Genomic DNA, 15464 nt, shown 5'->3' with positions numbered 1-15464 from the left:
TGTGAGATGCTATGCATGTTCGTCTTGTCTGAAGTAAGGGTGATGTCATGATCAAATGGTTTGAGTATGCATATGTTAGAGAAGAACATTGGGCCGCTAACCAAAGCCATGTATCATGGTGGAAGTTTTCAGTTTGGACAAACATCCTCAATCTCTTATGAGAATATTATCTGTTGTTGAATGCTTAAGCATTAAAAGAGGAGTCCATTATCTGTTGTCTATGTTGTCCCGGTATGGATGTCTTAAGTTGAGATCTATTAAAAACGAGAAATCAAATGCAATTGATCTCCTTGGACCTTTGTACAGGCGGCATAGAGGTACCCCTTTGTGACACTTGGTTGAAACATATGTTATGCAATGATAATCCATGTCAAGCTGATTAGGACATGGTGCGTGCACTATTGGTATTCTTTGCATGAGGCTTGCAACTTGTAGGAAGTATTATGCATAGCACATATGAATTATTACTACCATTGACAAAATTGTTTCTATGTTTTCAAAATAAAAGCTCTAGCACAAAGATAGTAATCCATGCTTCCCTCTGCGAAGGGCCATTCTTTTACTTTATGTTGAGTCAGTTTACCTACTTCTTTCTATCTTAGAAGCAAACACTTGTGTTAACTGTGTGCATTGATTCTTACATGTTTACTTATTGCACTTGTTATATTACTCTATGTTGACAAATATCCATGAGGTATACATGTTACAAGTTGAAAGCAACTGCTGAAACTTAATCATCCTTTGTGTTTCTTCAATGCATTCTACTAAGAATTTATTGCTTTATGAGTTAACTCTTATGCAAGACTTATTGATGCTTGTCTTGAAAGTACTATTCATGAAAAGTTTTGCTATATGATTCAATTGTTTAGTCATTATCTTTTGTTAGCAATCTATTGCTTTGAATCACTCCATTCATCTCATATGCTTTACAATAATGTTGATCAAGATTATGATGGTAGCATGTCACTTCAGAAATTATTGTTGTTATCGTTTACCTACTCGAGGGCGAGTAGGAACTAAGCTTGGGGATGCTTGATACGTCTCCAACGTATCTATAATTTCTTATGTTCCATGCTAGTTTTATGACAATACCTACATGTTTTGTTCACACTTTATATCGTTTTGATGCATTTTCCGGAACTAACCTATTAACGAGATGCCGAAGTGCCGGTTCCTGTTTTGTGCTGTTTTTGGTTTCAGAAATCCTACAAAGGAAATATTCTCGGAATTGGACGAAATCAACGCCCAGTATCTTATTTTTCCCGGAAGCTTCCAGAGCACCGAAGAGGGGCCAGAGGGGAGCCAGGGGTGCCCCACCCCACAAGGCGGCGCGGCCAAGGGGGGGCGCCCCCTATGGTGTGGCTGCACCAGGGCTCCCCCGAGGCTGCCCTTCCGCCTATATAAAGCCTCCGATGCAAAAACCCTAAAAAGATAAGCCACGATACGAGAAAAGTTCCAGAGCCGCCGCCATCGCGAAGCCAAGATTCGGGGGACAGAAGTCTCTGTTCCGGCACGCCGCCGGGACGGGGAATTGCCCCAGAGGGCATCTCCATCGACACCACCGCCATCTCCATCAACGCTGCTGTCTCGCATGATGAGGAGGGAGTAGTTCTCCCTCGAGGCTAAGGGCTCTACCGGTAGCTATGTGGTTAATCTCTCTCTCTCATGTACTCCAATACAATGATCTCATGAATTGCCTTGCATGGTTGAGATCCATATGATGAGCTTTGTAATCTAGAAGTAGTTATGCTATTCAAGTGGATTTTACTTATGTGATCTCCAGGAGACTCCTTGTCCCACGTGTGTAAAGGTGACGAGTGTGTGCACCGTGTGGGTCTCTTAGGCTATATTTCACAGAATACTTGTTCATCGGGTTATGATTTGAGTTGGATGTCTCTATGAAATTGTGGTGTGTTAGTACCTCCTATGAATGCTCAAAGAGACAGCGTGGGGTGTTTATTAGTACTTGGGAATGCATCTTTAAGGTTTGCTTTTGCATCCCTACATGGTGAATTAGTGTTCGTTATCCAGCCAGAGAGTAATTCAGAATAGCATAGTGAAGTGCTTATATTTATATTCAATTATGATTGCATTGTTGAGAGTGTCCACTAGTGAAAGTATGATCCCTAGGCCTTGTTTCTAAGCATTGAAACACCGTTTCCAACAAGTTCTGCTACATGTTCGCTTGCTGCAATATTTACTTCATATTGCAATTACTGTTTACTACCATCTATACCACCTGTGTTTTACTATCTCTTCGCCGAACTAGTGCGCCTATACATCTGACAAGTGTATTAGGTGTGTTGGGGACACAAGAGACTTCTTGTATCTTAATTGCAGGATTGCTTGAGAGGACTATCTTTGACCTCTACCTCCCTGAGTTCGATAAACCTTGGGTGATTCACTTAAGGGAAACTTGCTGCTGTTCTACAAACCTCTGCTCTTGGAGGCCCAACACCTGTCTACAAGAATAGAAGCACACGTAGACATCAAGCTATTTTCTGGCGCCGTTGCCGGGGAGGTAAGGTAAAAGGTATTCACATCCTCCGACTACTAAGCTATTTCATAGCACTGTTGCCGGTGTGTGAGTGCTCGAAGGTATCTCCTTTAGATCCTGCAATTATATCTTTTTCTTTCTTGTTTTTAGTTTTCACTAGTTAGGCTTAATGGAAAACAACAAAAAAAATTAGAGATCTTTATGAACTTTATCTTGAATTAGGACATCATGTGTTTGAAGAGAAAATTAAAAAACCCATGGAACTTTGTTTGCAAAATAGTTGTAGCAATGTTATTAGCATGAACTCTTTGAACACCATTATTGCTAAAGCTATGGAAGAATTTCAGCTTGGGGAAGCTGGTTGTGAAATTTTTAGTCCCCCAAGCATGGAGGAGAAAATTTACTTTGATGATACTTTACCTCCTATATATGATGCTTGCAATGATGAATATGATATTTTCAGTCCACCTACTATTGAGGAGAAAGTTAATTATGATTACAATATGCCTCCTATATATGATGATTATGGTGATGAGAATAATAATGTTAGCTATTTTATTGAATTTGCTCCTACTACAACTAATAAAATTGATTATGCTTATGTGGAGAGTAAAAAATTTATGCATGTGGCTCATGACAAGAATGCTTTATGTGATAGTTATATTGTTGAGTTTGTTCATGATGCTACTGAAAGTTATTATGAGAGAGGGAAACATGGTTATATGCATCTTAATAATATTAAGTTTCCCCTCTTTATGTTGAGAATCTTGAAGTTGCGCTTGTGTTGCTTTTCTACGCTTGCCACTTTGTTCTTCATGAATTTATTTGTGTACAAGATTCCTTTTCATAGGAAGTGGGTTAGGCTTAAATGTGTTTTGAATTTGCTTCTTGATGCTCTCTTTTGCTTCAACTTTTATTTCTTGCGAGAGTATCATTAAAATTACTGAGCCCATCTTAATGGCTATAAAGAAAGAACTTCTTGGGAGATAACCCATGTGTTTATTTTGCTACTGTATTGTTGAGTTTTGGAAGTTGTTATTACTGTAGCAACATCTCCTTATCATGTTTTTTGTGCCAAGTAAAGTCTCTATGGTAAAGTTGATGCTAGATTTGGATTGCTGCGCAGAAACAGAATTTCTGTCTGTCACGAATTTGCGCAGAACTCTCTGTAAAAAAATCAAAAAAATGTGTCAATTTACGTGCGTGATCCTCAGATATGTACGCAACTTTCATTAGTTTTGAGTTTTTCCGTTTGAGCAAGTTAAGTGCCTCTGGAAAATTCGTCTTTACGGACTGTTCTGTTTTGACAGATTCTGCCTTTTATTTTGCATTGCCTCTTTTGCTATGTTGAATGGATTTCTTTGTTCCATTAACTTTCAGTAGCCTTGGGTAATGTCCAGAAGTGTTAAGAATGACTATGTCCTCTCTGAACATGTGAATTTTTGATTATGCACTAACCCTCTAATGAGTTTGCTTTAAGTTTGGTGTGGAGGAAGTTTTCAAGGGTCAAGAGAAGAGGATGATATAATATGATCAAGAAGAGTGAAAAGTCTATTCATCCCTGCATATTTCAAGAAGACTCAAGCATCTAAGCTTGGGGATGCCCAAGGCATCCCCTTCTTCATCGACAACTTATCAGGTCACTTCTAGTGAAACTATATTTTTATTCCATCACATCTTATGTACTTTACTTGGAGCGTCTGTGTGCTTTTATTTTAGTTTTGCTATTTTCATTCTCTGAATAAATTCATTCTCATGTGGGAGAGAGACACGCTCCGCTTTTTCATATGAACACTAGTGTTCTTCATTCTTACTTTTAATGTTCAAGGGCGAAAGTTGATCGCTTCACTTGTTGCTATTTGGTTGGAATCAGAAAATGCTTCATATGGTTTGGAATAACTTGAAACTTGGCAATTGTTTTGAGCTCTCATTAGATCATGTTTAAGCTCTTGCATCATGTAGTTTAAATCTATTAGTGGAGAACTACCGTAGAGCTTGTTAAAATTTGGTTTGCATGATTGGTCTCTCTAAGGTCTAGATATTTTCTGGTAAAGTGTTTGAACAACAAGGAAGACAGTGTAGAGTCTTATAATGCTTGCAATATGTTGTTGTGTTAGTTTTGTTGTACCTGTTCATACTTGTGTTTGCTTCAAACAACGTTGCTAGCCAAAGCCTTGTACTGAGAGGAAATGCTTCTCGTGCATCCAAACACCTTGAGCCAAAACCCACGCCATTTGTGTCCACCATATCTACCTACTATGTGGTATTTTTCTGCCATTCCGAAGTAAATTACTTGAGTGCTACCTTTAAAATTTCATTCCTTTATCTTTGCAATATATAGCTCATGGGAAAATAGCTTAAAAACTATTGTGGTGATGAATATGTAGTTATGTGTTTTATTTCTTATAAGTTGCTTGTTGAGCGGTAACCATGTTTACGGGGACGCCATCAACTTTTTACTTTGTTGGATATCATGTGAGATGCTATGCATGTTCGTCTTGTCTCGAAGTAAGGGTGATGTCATGATCAAATGGTTTGAGTATGCATATGTTAGAGAAGAACATTGGGCCGCTAACCAAAGCCATGTATCATGGTGGAAGTTTTCGATTTGGACAAACATCCTCAATCTCTTATGAGAATATTATCTCGTTGTTGAATGCTTAAGCATTAAAAGAGGAGTCCATTATCTCGTTGTCTATGTTGTCCCGGTAGGGATGTCTTAAGTTGAGATCTATTAAAAACGAGAAATCAAATGCAATTGATATCCTTGGACCTTTGTACAGGCGGCATAGAGGTACCCCTTTGTGACACTTGGTTGAAACATATGTTATGCAATGATAATCCATGTAATCCAAGCTGATTAGGACAAGGTGCGGGCACTATTGGTATTCTATGCATGAGGCTTGCAACTTGTAGGAAGTATTATGCATAGCACATATGAATTATTACTACCGTTGACAAAATTGTTTCTATGTTTTCAAAATAAAAGCTCTAGCACAAAGATAGTAATCCATGCTTCCCTCTGCGAAGGGCCATTCTTTTACTTTATGTTGAGTCAGTTTACCTACTTCTTTCTATCTTAGAAGCAAACACTTGTGTTAACTGTGTGCATTGATTCTTACATGTTTACTTATTGCACTTGTTATATTACTCTATGTTGACAAATATCCATGAGGTATACATGTTACAAGTTGAAAGCAACTGCTGAAACTTAATCATCCTTTGTGTTTCTTCAATGCATTCTACTAAGAATTTATTACTTTATGAGTTAACTCTTATGCAAGATTTATTGATGCTTGTCTTGAAAGTACTATTCATGAAAAGTTTTGCTATATGATTCAATTGTTTAGTCATTATCTTTTGTTAGCAATCTATTGCTTTGAATCACTCCATTCATCTCATATGCTTTACAATAATGTTGATCAAGATTATGATGGTAGCATGTCACTTCGTAAATTATTGTTGTTATCGTTTACCTACTCGAGGGCGAGTAGGAACTAAGCTTTGGGATGCTTGATACGTCTCCAACGTATCTATAATTTCTTATGTTCCATGCTAGTTTTATGACAATACCTACATGTTTTGTTCACACTTTATATCGTTTTGATGCATTTTCCGGAACTAACCTATTAACGAGATGCCGAAGTGCCGGTTCTGTTTTGTGCTGTTTTTGGTTTCGGAAATCCTACAAAGGAAATATTCTCGGAATTGGACGAAATCAACGCCCGAGTATCTTATTTTTCCCGAAGCTTCCGAGCACCGAAGAGGGGCCGGAGGGGAGCCGAGGGGCCCCCACCCCACAAGGCGGCGCGGCCAAGGGGGCGCCCTATGGTGTGGCTGCACCAGGGCTCCCCGAGGCTGCCCTTCTGCCTATATAAAGCCTCCGATGCAAAAACCCTAAAAAGATAAGCCACGATACGAGAAAAGTTCCAGAGCCGCCGCCATCGCGAAGCCAAGATTCGGGGGACATAAGTCCCTATTCTGGCACGCCGCCGGGACGGGGAATTGCCCCGGAAGGCATCTCCATCGACACCACCGCCATCTCCATCAACGCTGCTGTCTCCCATGATGAGGAGGGAGTAGTTCTCCCTCGAGGCTAAGGGCTCTACCGGTAGCTATGTGGTTAATCTCTCTCTCTCTCATGTACTCCAATACAATGATCTCGTGAATTGCCTTGCATGATTGAGATCCATATGATGAGCTTTGTAATCTAGAAGTAGTTATGCTATTCAAGTGGATTTTACTTATGTGATCTCCGGAGACTCCTTGTCCCACGTGTGTAAAGGTGACAAGTGTGTGCACCGTGTGGGTCTCTTAGGCTATATTTCACGAATACTTGGTCACCGGGTTATGATTTGAGTTGGATGTCTCTATGAAATTGTGGTGTGTTAGTACCTCCTATGAATGCTCAAAGTGACGGCGTGGGGTGTTTATTAGTACTTGGGAATGCATCTTTAAGGTTTGCTTTTGCATCCCTACATGGTGAATTAGTGTTCGTTATCCAGCCAGAGAGTAATTCAGAATAGCATAGTGAAGTGCTTATATTTATATTCAATTGTGATTGCATTGTTGAGAGTGTCCACTAGTGAAAGTATGATCCCTAGGCCTTGTTTCTAAGCATTGAAACACCGTTTCCAACAAGTTCTGCTACATGTTCGCTTGCTGCAATATTTACTTCATATCGCAATTACTGTTTACTACCATCTATACCACATGTGTTTTACTATCTCTCCGCCGAACTAGTGCGCCTATACATCTGACAAGTGTATTAGGTGTGTTGGGGACACAAGAGACTTCTTGTATCTTAATTGCAGGGTTGCTTGAGAGGACTATCTTTGACCTCTACCTCCCCGAGTTCGATAAACCTTGGGTGATTCACTTAAGGGAACTTGCTGCTGTTCTACAAACCTCTGCTCTTGGAGGCCCAACACTGTCTACAAGAATAGAAGCACACGTAGACATCATCAGCCTCTATGAACCATAAGAGTTTCCTTTGTTGCATTTATTGTTGACCCCTAATTTCTGGCTATTTGCCTTTTTTCGATCGCCTGCCGCCTTAGAAACGTGGAGGACGCTGCTTGGTCATGGGTCCCACATGTCAGCCTCTTTTTACGATAAAAGTTTCCTTTGCTGGATTTATTTTTGACCCCTAATTTCTGGCTATTTGCCTTTTTCGTTCGAGCTCCACCGCCTTTGAAACGTTGATGATGCTGCTGCAAACTGGGTCCAATATGTCAGCCTCTTTGTGCGATAAACCTTTCCTTTCTTGGATTTTTTTGGACACCTGATTTCGAGCTACTTGCCTTTTTCTTTCGATCTCCTGTCCCCTTTGAGAAACGTCGACAACGATGCTGGTTCGTGGGTCCCACAAGTCATCACTACAAGAAAAGTTGCCATGGCCGACGAAGTTGAAGTCGCGCCGTGGTTGCTGGTGCACCATGGCCGACGATTTTTGGTCCCTCCGTGGTGCATGTCAAAACTTTTTTTTTTCGTTTTTGAGGCCACCTAGCCCGACGAAAGCGGCCAAAACGTCGCGTATGGTGGCCCGGTACGTGGTGCATCGCGAATTCTCGGGTTCGCCGGCCGAGTCAACGCAAATCCGCACCGCCCGGGGATGTAGGGCCCGGATGGCAGCCTCTCTAGCATTGTTTTTCTCTCGATCGCGCCATCTCGTTCAACGCTCTCCGATCGAGCCGTTTACGATGCGGGATCATGGGTCCCGCATGTCATCCTCTATGAACCAAAATTCTTTCTTTTCTTGGATTTTTTTGACCCCACGATTTACTGGCTACTTCCTTTTCTTTTGATCCCATGCCGCCTTGGAAACGTTGAGACCGCTGCAGCTTAATGGGACCCGCATGTCATCCTCTATGAGCTATCAACTTTCTTTTCTTGGAGTTATTTTTGGCACCTCATATTTTGTCACTTGCCTTTTTTTTCGATCCCCTGTCGCCTCTCAAACGGTGATACCGCTGCTTCTAAATGGGACCCGCATGTCATCCTCTATGTACTATAAAACTTTCTTTTCTTGGATTATTTTTGGCACCTCATATTTGGTCACTTGCCTTTTTCTTTCGATCCCCTGCCGCCTCTCAAACGTTGATACCGCTGATGCTAAATGGGACCCGCATGTCATCCTCTATGTACTATAAAACTTTCTTTTCTTGGATTTTTTTGGCACCTCATATTCGGTCACTTGCCTTTTTCTTTCGATCCCCTGCCGCCTCTCAAACGTTGATACCGCTGCTGCTAAATGGGACCCGCATGTCAGCCTCTATGTAAATCATGTTTCTTTTCTTGAATTATTTTTGGCTCCTGATATTTGGTCACTTGCCTTTTTCTTTCGATCTCATGCCACGTTTGAAACATTGAGTAACCTGCTGGCTCATGGGACCCGCATGTCATCCTCTATGTGCTATAAAAGTTTCCTTTGTTGGATTTTTTTCACCCTCTGATTTTTGGCTTGCTTTTTTCTTTTGATCCCCCGCCCCTTTGAAACGTTGAGTAAGCCGCTGGCTCAAGGGACCCGCATGTCATCCTCTATGTCCATCAACTTTCTTTTCTTGGATTTTTTTGCCCCCTAATTACTAGCTACTTTCTTTTTCTTTTGATCTCAAGCCGCATTTCAAACATTGAGACCGCTGCTGCAAAATGGGACCCACATGTCATCCTCTATGTACAATAAATCTTGGATTATTTTTGGCTCCTGATATTTGGTCACTTGCCTTTTTCTTTCGATCTCATGCCACGTTTGAAACATTGAGGAACCTCGTCGGCTCATGGGACCCGCATGTCATCCTCTATGTGCTATAAAAGTTTCCTTTGTTGGATTTTTTTTCACCCTCTCGATTTTTGGCTTGCCTTTTTCTTTTGATCCCCTGCTCCCTTTGAAACGTTGAGTAAGCTCGCTGGCTCAAGGGACCCGCATGTCATCCTCTATGTCCATCAACTTTCTTTTCTTGGATTTTTTTGACCCCCTAATTACTAGCTACTTTCTTTTTCTTTTGATCTCAAGCCGCATTTCAAACATTGAGACCGCTGCTACAAAATGGGACCCACATGTCATCCTCTATGTACAATAAATCTTGGATTATTTTTGGCTCCTGATATTTGGTCACTTGCCTTTTTCTTTCGATCTCATGCCACGTTCGAAACGTTGAGTAAGCTGCTGGCTCATGGGTCCCGCATGTCATCCTCTACGAACAATAAAAGTTTCCTTTCTTGGAGTTATTTTTGACCCCTAATTTCTGGCTATTTGCCTTTTTCTTTTGATCCCCCGTCCCCTTTGAAACGATGAGGACGCTGTTGGCAGGTCGGTCCCACATGTCATCCTCTATGAACAATAAAAGTTTCCTTTGGTGGATTTATTTTTGACCCCTAATTAATTTCTGGCTATTTCCTTCTTTTTCTTTTGATCTCAAGCCGCATTTGAAACGTTGAGACCGCTGCTGCTAAATGGGACCCGCATCTCATCCTCTATGTACAATAAAGTATCTTTTCTTGGATTATCTTTGGCTCCTGATATTTTGTCACTTGCCTTTTTCTTTCGATCTCATGCCGCCTTTGAAACGTTGAGTAAGCTGCTGGCTCATGGGCCCCGCATGTCATCCTCTACGAACAATAAAAGTTTCCTTTCTTGGAGTTATTTTTGACCCCTAATTTCTGGCTATTTGCCTTTTTCTTTTGATCTCCTGCCCCCTTTGAAACGATGAGGACGCTATTGGCAGGTCGGTCCCACAAGTCATCCTCTATGAACAATAAAAGTTTCCTTTGATGGATTTATTTTGAACCCCTAATTAATTTTTGGATATTTCCTTTTTTTTCTTTGATCCCCTGCAGCCTTCGAATCATTGAGGATGCTGCTGCCTCATGGGTCCCGCATGTCATCCTCTCAGAACGGTAAATGTTTCTTTTTTTTGGATTTTGTTTACCAAATGATTTTTGGCTTATTTTTTCTTTCGATCTCCTGCCGCCTTTAAAACGTTGAGGACGCTGCTGGCTCACGGGTCCCACATGTCACCCTCTATGAACAATAAACGCTGAGGATGCTGCTGCCTCATGGGTCCCGCATGTCATCCTCTCAGAACGAAAATGTTTCTTTTCTTGGATTTTTTACCAACAGATTTTTGGTTTATTTTTTCTTTCCATCCCCTGCCGCCTTTAAAACGTTGACGATGCTCTTGGCTCATGGGTCCCCGATGTCAGCCTCCCCGTACAAGAAACATGTGATATCTTGATTATTTTGCAGACAATAAACAGTGTATTGCGCTCTGAGCTATTTCAAATGGATAAATTAAATCTTTATTTTTACATAAACAAATTTATATGCTGAATCTCCTTGTTTTTTGTTTTTGCGAAGCATAGGACTTTCCTGTTTTATTAGAAAAATCCGAACTATCCTGTTTTGGAGTGGGCTGAAATTGTACGAGTCAAAAGGCCCAGCAGGATAGTTCGAATGCCCAGATGTCCAGATGCAGCCCAATTGAAATCGTTCTTTTCTTAGATTCTTTTCACCCCCTGATTATTGGCTACTTTATTTTTCTTTTGGTCCTGTGCCGCCTTGGAAACGTTGAGACCGCTGCTGCAAAATGGGACCCGCATGTCATCCTCTATGTCCAATCAAGTTTCTTTTCTTGGATTATTTTTGGCTCCTGATATTTGGTCACTTGCCTTTTTCTTTCGATCCCGTGCAGCCTCTCAAACGGTGATACCGCTGCTGCTAAATGGGACCCGCATGTCATCCTCTATGTACAATCAAGTTTCTTTTCTTGAATTATTTTTGGCTCCTGATATTTGGTCACTTGCCTTTTTCTTTCGATCTCATGCCACGTTTGAAACGTTGAAAAATCTGCTAGCTCATGGGACCCGCATGTCATCCTCTATGTACAATAAAACTTTCTTTTCTTCGATTTTTTTTGGCACCTCATATTTGGTCACTTGCCTTTTTCTTTCGATCCCGTGCAGCCTCTCAAACGGTGATACCGCTGCTGCTAAATGGGACCCGCATGCCATCCTCTATGTACAATCAAGTTTCTTTTCTTGAATTATTTTTGGATCCTGATATTTGGTCACTTGCCTTTTTCTTTCGATCTCATGCCACGTTTGAAACATTGAAAAACCTGCTGGCTCATGGGACCCGCATGTCATCCTCTATGTACTATAAAAGTTCATTTTCTTGGTTTTTTTCACCCTCTGATTTTCGGCTATTTCCTTTTTCTTTTGATCCCCTGCCGCCTTTGAAACGTTGAGGACTCTGCTGGCTCATAGGTCCCACATGTCAGCCTGTATGAACAATAAAGCTTTCCTTTCTTGGAGTTTTTTTACCCCCTAATTTCTGGCTACTTTCTTTTTCTTTTGATCTCAAGCCGCATTTGAAACGTTGAGACCGCTGCTGCTAAATGGGACCCGCATGTCATCCTCTATGTACAATAAAGTTTTCTTTTCTTGGATTATTTTCGGGTCCTGATATTTGGTCACTTGCCTTTTTCTTTCGATCTCATGCCGCCTTTGAAACGTTGAGGAAGCTGCTGGAGCATGGGTCCCGCATGTCATCCTCTATGAACAATAAAAGTTTCCTTTCTTGGAGTTATTTTTTACCCCTAATTTCTGGCTACTTCCCTTTTCTTTTGATCCCCTGCCGCCTTTGAAACGATGAAGACTTTGCTGGCTCATGGGTCCCACATGTCAGCTTCTATGAACAATAAACATTTCCTTTCTTGGAGTTATTTTGTACCCCTAATTTCTGGCTATTTTTCTTTTTTCTTTCGATCCCCAGTCGCCTTCGAAACGTAGAGGACGCTGCTGGCTCGTGGGTCCCAGATGTCAGCCTCCATGAACAATAAACCTTTCCTTTGTTGGATTTATTTTTCACCTTCTGATTTTGGCTATTTCCTTTTTCTTTTGATCCACTGACGCCTTGGAAACGTTGAGTAAGCTGCTGACACATGGGCCCCGCATGTCATCCTCTATGTACAATCAACTTGCAAGATCTTGGAGCGAAAGAGCTTGTATTAGTGGGACCCATATGTCAACCTCTATGTACGATAAAAGTTTCCTTTCTTGGATTATTTTTAGCTCCTGATATTTGGTCACTTTCCTTTTTCTTTCGATCTCAAGCCGCCTCTGAAACGTTGAGTAAGGTGCTGGCTCATGGGACCCGCATGTCATCCTCTATGTACAATAAAGTTTCTTTTCTTGGATTTTTTACCCCTGATTTTTGGTTACTTGCCTTGACGCTGCTGGCTCATGGGTCCCACATGTCAGCATCTATGAACAATAAACCTTTCCTTTGTTGGATTTATTTTTTACCCCTAATTTCTGGCTATTTGCCTTATTCTTTTGATCCCCAGCGGCCTTTGAAAACGTTGAGGAACCTGCTGGCTCATGGGACCCGCATGTAGTCCTCTATGTACTATAAAATTTCTTTTCTTGGATTTTTTTTCACCCTCTGATTTTTGGCTATTTCCTTTTTCTTTTGATCCCCCTGCCGCCTTGGAAACGTTGAGTAAGATGCTGACTCATGGGACCCGCATGTCATCCTCTATGTACAATCAACTTCCTTTTTTTGGAGTTTTTTTACCCCTAATTTCTGGCTACTTTCTTTTTCTTTTGATCTCAAACCGCATTTGAAACGTTGAAACCGCTGCTGCAAAATGGGACCCGCATGTCATCCTCTATGTACAATAAGTTTCATTTCTTGGATTATTTTTGGCTCCTGATACTTGGTCACTTGCCTTTTTCTTTCGATCTCATGCCGCCTTTGAAACGTTGAGTAAGCTGCTGGCTCATGGGTCCCGCATATCATCCTCTACGAACAATAAAAGTTTCCTTTCTTGGAGTTATTTTTTACCACTAATTTCTGGCTACTTCCTTTTTTGTTTTGATCCACTGCCGCCTTTGAAACGTTGAGGATTCTGCAGACTAATACAAGCTCTTTCTCTCCAAGATCTTGCAAGTTGATAGATTAAATCATGGAATTATTAGGATATGTTTTAAATTTCAAATCCACTTTATGAATTATTAAAAATACCGTTATCCATGTGGGTATGGAGCGATCAAGGATTTTCATATTGGGCATGAGCAGTTTCAAAAATTGGAACCCAATAATTTAAAATAAATAAAAACAACTTTTATGTAGAATCTCCGTGTTTTTTTTTGCCAATCATAGGATCTATGTTTCATTAGAAAAGGGCCGAAATTGCATGAGCAGAAAGGCCCATTTGTAGTTATTGGGCTTCGACAAGTCGGACCAAGTAGACCGATAACAATTACCATGTAGATGTTCCTTGGCAACCCAAAAGTGAAATATTGGGCCCAACAGGGGAAGGTTGAACAAGTATTTTTCTATTGGGAAGGTGGTACATGGGGTTATCCTGACAAAAAAATGGAACATGGGTTACTGAAGGTTGCCCATTTGTGCCTAATATGTTTGTCAGCAGGAGCTTTACCTTCCGCCGCCGCCGCTCCGCTTCCGCCGCCGCCGCCATGCCTCGTCGCGGGTCGAGCTACCGGTACGGCGGCGTCTCGAGCTCGGGGTACCGCAGCGTCCGCGCGCGCCCCAAATTAAGGTACTTCCTCCTCGGGACCGGCACCTACGATAGGCTCGGCTGGCCTTGGGGCATTTACCCCTAGCCTCTTCCATGCTCAAGTTTTTGAAATGTTTCTGGCTCTGTTCAACACTCGGATCAAATTTGTCAACATGACCATTCTTATGGAGTAGCAACGAGTTGAATCTCTCAAAACTCTTTAAGTTCCGCAATATAACAACTAATCGGTACTACCTTATACAAAATGATTACATATCCTTATTTTGGAAGCAAGCAATCACACACTTATAGTTTGCTAGTCAGCTGCACGTAACGTTAAAAATCGGCAATTATAATGAATAAACCTGTAATTTTCACTTAAAATGCATTAAGGAGCATCAAATTTGACAAATCAAACCATGTCGTACTGAATATTGACATGTCTTTCTCATGCAGAAATGTAAAATTATCCATGCATGTGCGTTTATACAGGTTAAGTTTTGCACGTATTATTTTTTGTAACTTTTCTGACTACCTTCAAAGCTCCAATCCTTCTTCATCATCTTTGTTGTACCGCACCGATGCAAGTGAATGCGAGCTGCTCGCCGGACGCGACTTCGTGTCCGATATGTGTACTATGCCTTCTCCATCTAGTGCTAGTTACGCCTCTCGTGCTAATTAATTCAACACAAACCTCTCGTCATTGCAGCTGTGACTCACCTCGACCATTGGAGCCCAATCACAAGAGCGAGCTCGGTCTCAACCAGAGAGGCATGTGTCTCATGGTTAGCTATCTACAACTTGTCTGTCTTACTAAAACCGTGCCTATCATAGAGATCACCTCAGCCGGTGTAGCAATGGCTGCAAGTAGCCGCTAGCATGAGCGAAGGGGATAAGGAAGAAAAGATTAAAAAAATGGGGTGGGGCCAACAAGCGGGAAAGCTATCTATAGCTTTATGGATGTTTCGGAATTGGGTAGAAAATAGTAGATGACAACCGTAGCAGCCGAATCCCATAGACCAAGGCCGTTGGATGATGTCTAATGAACGGCAGAACAAAATCGGCGAAATTAGCTTGAATTTTGATAATAAATCTTGGGCATTTTCCCTCGAACATGATTTATCAACTTTGGGTAGTCTCTGGACTAGTCTCCCTCGTCCACCAATTATTATCATACTCATAGCGGAAAGTTGAGGGCGAGTCCCTAGTCCCGAGCACTTTGCCCACTTCCCCTGGCCTCATCCCAGAGATCTCACACCAACCACCTCATCGTCGACTAGCCGCCAGTCTACAGCCCTCCGAAGAATCCCCAATGGCGGCGACTGTTGGAGATATGCCCAAGAGGCAATAATAAAAGTGGTTATTATATATCTTTATGTTTATGATAAATGTTTACATACCATGCTATAATTGTATTAACCGAAACATTGGTACATGTGTGT

Source organism: Lolium rigidum, chromosome 4, assembly GCF_022539505.1.
Source record: "Lolium rigidum isolate FL_2022 chromosome 4, APGP_CSIRO_Lrig_0.1, whole genome shotgun sequence".
In the NCBI taxonomy this organism is placed as follows: Eukaryota; Viridiplantae; Streptophyta; class Magnoliopsida; order Poales; family Poaceae; genus Lolium; species Lolium rigidum.
This window is presented reverse-complemented; position numbering follows the sequence as displayed.